Raw genomic sequence first — 8,961 nt, forward strand, 5'->3', positions numbered from 1 at the left:
ATTGAGGAAGAGACAAAAAGATAGATAAATATTCTATGCTTATGGATTGGAAGAACAAACTTTGTGAAATTGTCTATTATGCCCAGATCAATCTACACATTCAATGTAATTTCTATCAAAATACCATCAACATTTTTTTTCCACAGAGATGGAACAAATAATCTTAATATTTGTATGGAACTAGAAAAGACCCCACATCACCATGGGAGTGTAAGATAGAAAATCAAAGCTGGAAGCATCACAATGCCTGACTTCAAGCTATATTATTACCAAGCTATGATCATCAAGACAGCATTGTATTGGCACAAAAACACATAGATCAATGGAGCAGAATAGAGCCTCCAGAAATGAACCGAAGACTCTATGGTCAACTAATCTTTGATAAAGTAAAAAAAAAAGAACATTCTCTTACACCATACACAAAGATAAATTTGAAATGGATCAAAGGTCTCAATGTGAGGCAGAAATATATCAAAATCATAGAGGAGAACATAGGCAGTAACCTCTTCAAAACTGATCACAGCAACTTCTTTCCAGGCATGTATCCAAAGGAAAGTGAAACAAAAAGCAAAAGCAAACTTTTCAGACTCCATCAAACTAAGAAGCACAGCAAATGGAACAGTCAACAAAACTAAGAGGCAATCCACAGAATGGGAGAAAATATTTGCAAATGACATCAGAGATAAAAGGCTGGTATAGAAGATCTATTAAAAAAAAAAACTAACCAATCAAACAAAAAAACAACTCCTTAAAATCAACAACCATAAAACAAATAACCCAGTCAAGAAATGGGCAGAAGACAAGAATAGACACTTCTCCAAAGACAATCAAATGGCTAACAGACACATGAAAAATGTTCAACATTGTTAGCCATTAGGGAGATTCAAATCAAAAACACATAGAGATACCACCTTACACCAGTGTAGAATGTCCAAAATAAGTAAAAGAGTAAACAACAAGTGTTGGAGATGATGTGGAGAAAGGGGAACCCTCTTACACCGTTGGTGGGAATGCAAGTTAGTGCAGCCACTTTGAAAACAGTGTGGAGATTCCTCAAGAAATTAAAAATAGAGCTACTCCATAATCCCACAATTACACTACTCGGTATTTACCTCAAAAATACAGATGTAGTGAAAAAAAAAGGACCATCTGTACCCTAATGTTCATAGCAGCAATGGCCACAGTCGCCAAACTGTGGAAAGAGCCAAGATGCCCTTCAACAGATGAATGGATAAGGAAGATGTGGTCCATATACACTATGGTATTATGCCTCCATCAGAAAGGATGGAAACTCAAGTTTTGCATCAACACGGATGGGACTGTAGGAGATTATGCTGAGTGAAATAAGTCAAGCAGAAAAAGTTAACTATCACATGGTTTCACTTACTTGTGGAACATAAGGAGTCACACAGAGGACATTGTAAGGAGAGGAGCAGTGGGGGAAATCAGGAGAGAAGGGGAAAGGAGGAGAAGAACGATGAAAGACTGTAGACTCTGAGAAACATACTGAGGGTTTGAAGTAGAGGGGAGTGGGGGATTGGGAGGGCCCAGTGGTGGTTATTAAGGAGGGCACATATGGCACGGAGCACTGGGTGTGGTGCATAAACAACGAAACTTGGAACACTGAAAAAATAAAACAACAACACTACTACTGGGTATTTACCCCAAAGATACAGATGTTGTGAAAAGAAGGGCCATGTGTACCCCAATGTCTATAGCAGCAATGGCCTCGGTCGCCAAACTGTGGAAAGAACCAAGATGCCCTTCAATGGACAAATGGATAAGGAAGATGTGGTCCATATATACTAGGGAGAATTATGCTTCCATCAGAAAGGATGAATACCCAACTTTTGTAGCAACATGGACGGGACTGGAAGCGATTATGCTGAGTGAAATAGTCAAGCAGAGAGTCAATGATCATATGGTTTCACTGATTTGTGGAGCATAAGGAATAACATGGAAGACATAGGGAGATGGAAAGAAGGGAGTTGAGGGAAATAGGTGGGGGAGATGAACCATGAGACACTGTGGACTCTGAAAAACAATCTGAGGGTTTTGAAGGGGCGGGGGCTGAGAGGTTGGGGGAGCCAGGTGGTGGATACTATGGAGGGCACGTATGGCACGTATGGCATGGAGTGTGGGTTTGGGGCATAAACAATGAATTCTGTTATGCTGAAAAGAAATTTTAAAAAATTAAAAAAAAAAAAACAAAAACAAACAACAAACAAACAAATAGGGGAATCTCCGGCCCAGAGCTGCAACTTGGCAGTACCCTTTCTTCAATAAACCCTCCAGTTCAAACCTTCTCCACTTCAGCGTGTACCATACTCCAAAGACTCTCTCAATTCATGACCACTACACCTCTCCCAGGGGAGTCAGTGGGACCCGCAAGCATCTCTGCTCCTTGTGACTCTGCAACTGCCAGTAGCTGTGGGCTTTCACATGCACCTTCCTCTGTAGCTCCAAGGTCATGCTTGGTGCTGCTGCAGTGTCCCTTCATGATTCACACCTCCCTGAGAGCTGTTGTCCTGTAATGGGTGCAAGCGTTTTTTGTTTTTGTTTTTTGTTTTGTTTTGTTTTGTTTTTGTTGTTGTTGTTGTTGTTGCTTTGTTTTTGTTTTGTTTTGTTTTGGTTTTGGTTTTGGTTTTAGTATATTTTTGTTTTTGCTTTTGTTTTGTTTTGTTTTTGTTTTTGTTTTTGTTTTTTTGTTTTGTTTTGTTTTGTTTTGTTTCCCAAGAGATGTTAAACAGCTGTCACCTTCTAGTCATTTTCAGGGTGGTCAGTCAGAGGGTCGTCTCCCTACTATCTCCTATCCTGGCTTATGGTGACCAGAGATGAAAATACCCTCTGGGTTTGCTGACCACAGCAAGTATCCCTGCTCCACTTCTTGGGCACTCTATGGATACCAGTTCCCCTGTTCTTACTGAGTCTCCTGGAATCCTGAGACCACAATGATCCCCCTAGAGTTCTGTCCTACAATCCCCATGTGTCCTTTTCAGAAGGGGATGTCTCTCACTAGATAAGATTTCCAAAGGTCTCGATTTTTTTCCTCCAGTGTTATATCACTTTCCAGCAGCCAATTTAAGGTGGCTACCACCACCCTCCTTTTACCTTTGGATATTTCCCCCTAAGATTCAAGGTTATGCATCTGCTACAATGCAAAAAGTAGTCATTTTTCTGCCTCTGGAGCTCCAGATAAATCTTCTTGTATCTGAGGTTGAACTCCTGTGAGTTCAGAATAGTTTGATGGATACCAAGCTAAATTTGAGGGACCAGATGAAATGAGGTCCCTTACTCTGCATCCATCTTGCCCCCCCCCCCTTGGATAAACCACTCACTTTAAAAGGGGGAAGGGCAAAGGATTTGAGAACTCACTGCTCCAATGAAGATATGCAATGGTGAGCAAGTACGTGAAAATATGCTCAGCATCATTATTATTAGGGAAATGCAAATTAAAACAAAACGAACATGATATACCACTTGCAAATCACTAAGATAGTTGTAAAAAAAAAAAGTGAAATTAAGTGTTCAGCAGGGATGGGGGGGAATGGGAATCCGTGTCCATTTGTGGGCTGGGGATGCAAAATGATTCAGACACTGGGGAATAAAGAAAATTCCTCAGAAAGTTACAGATGGGAAGATCATGTCACCAGTACACACAGATGAATTGAGGGCCGGTACTCAAACAAACACATGGACACACCTGTCCATGTAGGCATAATTCACAATGACCAAAAAAATGGCAACAGCATAGATATTCAGCGATCGATATGTACATAAATCAATTGTGGAAGATACTGCCCAGTCAAAACAGAAATGAAATACCATTCGACAGTAGAACATGGGTGAACCTCAGAAACACTAATCTAACTGAGAAGAGTCAGACTCAAAAAATCACACAGCGTAGGACTCCAGTCCTGCGACATACACACCACAGGTGAATCCAGAGAGACAGAACTCAGATTGGTGGTTAGTGGGTGAGATTGGGATGCCGAAGGGAAGCAAGCAACTGGTTGAAGAGGACAGCATTTCTTCTCGAGGTGACAGAAAGGCTTTGGAATTAGATTGAGAGGGGGCTGCACCTCATTGTGAAAGACTAAGTGCTACTCAGTTGTTCAGGTTAAAGCAGTCATGTCCTGTCATGGGAAGACCCTGTCCATTAAGGAAGAGTCACCCATGTCTTATTCCCCCTTGAGCACTAATTTCTTCTAAAGCACAGTAGGACTGCATTGTACTGGTGGAGCCCAGACTGTTAATTAATTCACCTGTGGAAGGACATCATACTTGTTTCCAATTTCAGCCATCATGAATGAGGCCCCACAATCATTCAGGTGCAGTTTTTTTTTAAGATTTTATTTATTTATTTGACAGACGGAGATCACAAGTAGGCAGAGAAACAGGCAGAGAGAGAGGAGGAAGCAGGCTCCATGCTGAGCAGAGAGCCCGATGTGGGGCTCGATCCCAGGACTCCGAGATCATGACCTGAGTTGAAGGCAGAGACTTTAACCCACTGAGCGACCCAGGTGCCCCTCAGGTGCAGTTTTGTGTGGACAGAAGTTGTCAAGTCAGCCAGGTAAATACCTGGGATCATGACAACAGGGTCCTGGGGTAAAACTGTGGTGGTGTCTTTTCCAAGCTGCCAAACTGTCTCTCAAAGTGACTGCATCCATTCTTTCCCATCAGGATGACACTCTGCTCTTCTGCACAATCACCAGGAATCAATATTGCAAGTTTTCTGGATCTTAGCCCTTCTAAGAGGCCAGTAGGAGCATGGAGGACGGGTCTGGATTCACTCTGGTCCTGACACTCTCAGAGATGTCGACTTCTTGTCTGTGTGCAGCTCTCAGTAGAGCTGCAGTGACAGACCCTCATTCTCCTGAATATCTGATGCATTATGACTCCTCATGGAAGGGCAGCGTTGCACTCAGAAACATGGGGTGTGCTGCAAGGACAGGGCTCCCATCCCTCATGTAGAAAACCAGATCTTTCCAGCACACACCAGAGTGAGCCCAAGAGACCAACTTCTAGGGACACCTACACATGGTCACAGGACAGCTTTTACCTGGCCCAGAGAGCAAGGGATAAAATGCTTTCAAATCCCCTCTGTCCATGGTCCCTCCATGGAGCAGAGCACAAAATGGTGGAACTGAGGGATAAAGCTGGTGTTTCAGGTGAGTCTCTCATGGTGGTCCCCATGTGCCCTGTCCTTCTGGAAGATGGAGGAGACAGCCATCACGGGCATTGGGTTAAAGACTCAGCTCTCACAGACCCCTGCACTCTTCTGCCTTACTACTGCCAACATAGAGACAGGTCGGACTTCAGGGGGTTGTGACATTCGTGGCCCACCCTGGCTGTGCAGATGTGATACTGAAAAAATAAAAATGTTCATGTCACTAATTGAAGATGGTAAAGAAGAAGGTCTCCCAGGAATGCTGTCACCATAGGTGTCAGGGCCACTGAAATGGGTTCTTGAATGTGTTGGATTCTGAATGGAACATGGGCAGCTTGGGATTTATAAGCCAAGGAGCATAAGGGGTGGGGGATCAGTGGGTAGAAAATAACTAAGAAGAACCATTAGGGGTGGGGGTAGGTATTCTGGCAACTTGGGCCTGAGAGGCCTGCTGAAGGTGACCAAGGTCATTGCACATCACCTCCGGTCCTAGAGGGTGAGAACACAGTCAGACAGGAAGGCAAACAGGCACCCAGGTATTAGGTTATGACTTCTCTGACTTGGCAAGATTCCTCTAAAGTTTGGCAAAGCAGTCCAAGCATCAGGCCTTGGAGTAAAAGAGCACAGGGGTTTGTTTAGAGGAGAGATTCTGTCAGCCCTTGCGCACTGTTTCCACCAATGATCCCACCACCTGGCTCCCACAGGCAATGAACCCTCTGCCCTCTGTGACCTTGTGGAAAGCTCCACCAGGGTGACAGGGAGCAATGAGTGAATGTATCCCTGCCTGGGAAAGTGACATCTCTTCCTCAGGGCTCACTTGAAGAAGAGGCCCTCACAATCAGGCTGAGCATTGAAGGGGGTCAGACATACCCTCACCAGCCATTCGCCAGTTTGCTGTATTGATCATTAGGAGCTGAAGGCAGAAGCTGGAAAAGCCCTTTCCCTCCCCCAACTGCCTAAAACTAATGTACACATTTCCAATGTGTAAAGGAAAATGACTTTGACAAAAGACAGTAATATTCAATGCTGCCTCCACACCGAGAAGAGAACTACTCTGGAGACAACCTTGCCACCTGAGAGACACTCACGTGACTCAAAGGATAAAGGGTACTTTCCACACATTCTCTCCCTCTCCTCCCCAACTGGTGCCTCAGAAGTATAGTAAGCCTCAAACATCTGGACTCGTTTCTTCGTGGAACCCCAGGCAAGGGCTTGTGAATTGGCACTAATCACTCCCACACCCTGTAAGTATTGTGCTAAGAGGGTTCTTACCCAAGACTGCACGGGAATTATCATACAAGCTGGCTTGCCCTGCAAGCCCTACCCCCATCCTGGTGAAGAAAATGGCACACCTGCAGTGACCAAGAACGTATTCTGCTGGAGTCTGGCCTTTGTGAACTAGTTGAGCTGGTCTGAGTTTGGACTGCATGCTCTACATCAAGGAAGACATCTCTGGGCCCTGGTGTGATGCTGTATGCAGGCTGTTCAAAGGGGTACTGCATTAAAAACCAAGATCTGCAGCATAGAAATCATTGAATTTCTGCTGTAGTCAGAGACCTCCTCCCTCATATATAGAGGAAAAATCAGAAAGAATGTAGTTGGATGGGTTGTGCAATCTCTCAATGCTAATTGGAGGCGGAGATGAACCATGTGAGACTATGGACTCTGAAAAATAATCTGAGCGTTTTGAAGTTGGGTGAGCCTGGTGGTGGGTATTGCAGAGGGCACATATTGCCTGGAGCACTGGGTGTAGCACATAAACAACGGATTATGGAACACTGAAAGGAAATTTTAAAAATAAATTAAAAAAAAAAGAAGCTGTGCCTCTATTATTTGGAAAGAGCTTCAGGGATAGAGATGGTAATATCTGAAATCAGCCACCCTAGTGTTTTAAACAGAGTCTCTACCAGGCAAAAGTGGGAGTCTCAAGTGGCTTAAGGTCCACTGTTGATCACCAACCACAGAGCCTCCCTATTTGTCTCCAGCTGTTTCAAGATCTCAAAGACAGGACAGTGAAATCCTGGTGGTGGGTATTAAGGAGGGCACATATTGCATGGAGCACTGGGTGTGCTGCATAAACAATGAATCTTGGAACCCTGGAAAAATAAAACAATAAAACAAAACAAAACAAAACAAACAAGCAAACAAAAACAAAGACAGGACAGTGAGAAAAGCAATCGCCAGCCTTGTCAGAGTGGAAAAATGGGAAACCAATCTCTCCAGATGCCATCACCCCCAGCGTGTTCAATGTCCCCTCCTGGCAACAATTCCCCATCTCCTGAAAGGACCAGCTGGTCCACAGTCACACTACAGTGCCCACCATTAATTACACTTAAAAAGAGGATGCGGGGGTGGCTCCTGGGTGGCTCAGTTGTTTAAGCGACTGTCTTCAGCTCAGGTCAAGATCCTGGAGTCCTGGGATCAAGTCCTGCATCGGGCTCCCTGCTTGGCAGGGAGTCTGCTTCTCCCTCTGACACCCCATGCTCTCTCTCTCTCTCAAATAAATAAATAAAATCTTTAAAGAATCTTTTTTTTAAAGATTATTTATTTATTTGACAGAGAAAGAGAGATCACAAGTAAGCAGAGAGGCAGGCAGAGAGAGAGGAGGAAGCAGGCTCCCTGCGGAGCAGAGAGCCCGATGCGGGGCTCGATCCCAGGACCCTGGGACCATGACCTGAGCCAAAGGCAGAGGCTTTAACCCGCTGAGCCACACAGGTGCCCCTAAAGAATCTTTAAAAAAAAAAAAGAAGAAGAAGATCGGGACCTGGATTGATCTCCTAGCTGACACCTCGTGTAACTCTGCTGTCTCTCAGAGAATATATGTCTCCCCTTCACCTGAGGCTATTGGAGCTGCCATGGTCCCTGTGTCACCATCTCATATCCAGCACCTCAGGCCTCCTATCCAAATGGTCCCTAACAGGGTCATGCCTTTCTGGCTCCTGGCTCCTGGCCAGCAAGCCATGCAGGCAGAGAAGTGTTCTGCAATCTACTTCCACCTACAATAAAGGATAATGAAGTTCTCATTTCCTGCCTTTAGAGCAAACTTTAAGCTTCCTCCTTTCCCTGATGGAGACCCATCTTCATTCAAAGGGCATTGCAGAAGATGCATCTTTTAAAAAATGTACCCATTGCTCTTCGGGCCTCCCATGCACATGAGGTTGGATTGCCTACAGTGCAAAGCCTACATTCAGGTGTCCAGGGTAAGGAAAAGCCACCTCCCACCGGCCACCCAACTCCCTGTCCTGGTGCAGAGGGAGGGCTTATATAGACTCTGCTACAACAGGATGTTCTTGCTTTTCCCCTGAACCCTGTTACACCCAGAACTTGTGAGTCAAGAAAGAGCAGAATTTGATTCAGGTGGCTACTAAAGACACTGATTTAGCAGGATATGTAGGAGCCATAGTGAAATTTGTCATCTCTAGGGCCCCTGTGTCTTGAAATCAGTGCCCATTCATGCCCCAGTTCCTGGTCATGGAGCTGCATTACAGGAACAGGCATCTGCTCAGCTTCCTTGTTAATCCCATTGAAACCTGACTGACACTTTGTCTTTGCAAGTGTGTCTGGGAGAGATCATAAACTTGGGCTAAATATGTCCCTAAATTCTTGAAGCCAACTTACATTCTGTAGCTTCTCCCAAGGCTTCACTCTTGTTCAGCAGGTCCAATACTTGTTCCTCTGTTATCAAACAAATATTACAAACTTTTCTGAAGAGACCAGCTAGACAAGGCCACACACCTTCTGTCTTAATGTCCAGGGGTCTAAACGCAAGGTTTGAACTAGGACTATCTCAC

This window comes from Lutra lutra, chromosome 7 (assembly GCF_902655055.1).
Source record: "Lutra lutra chromosome 7, mLutLut1.2, whole genome shotgun sequence".
NCBI lineage: Eukaryota > Metazoa > Chordata > Mammalia > Carnivora > Mustelidae > Lutra > Lutra lutra.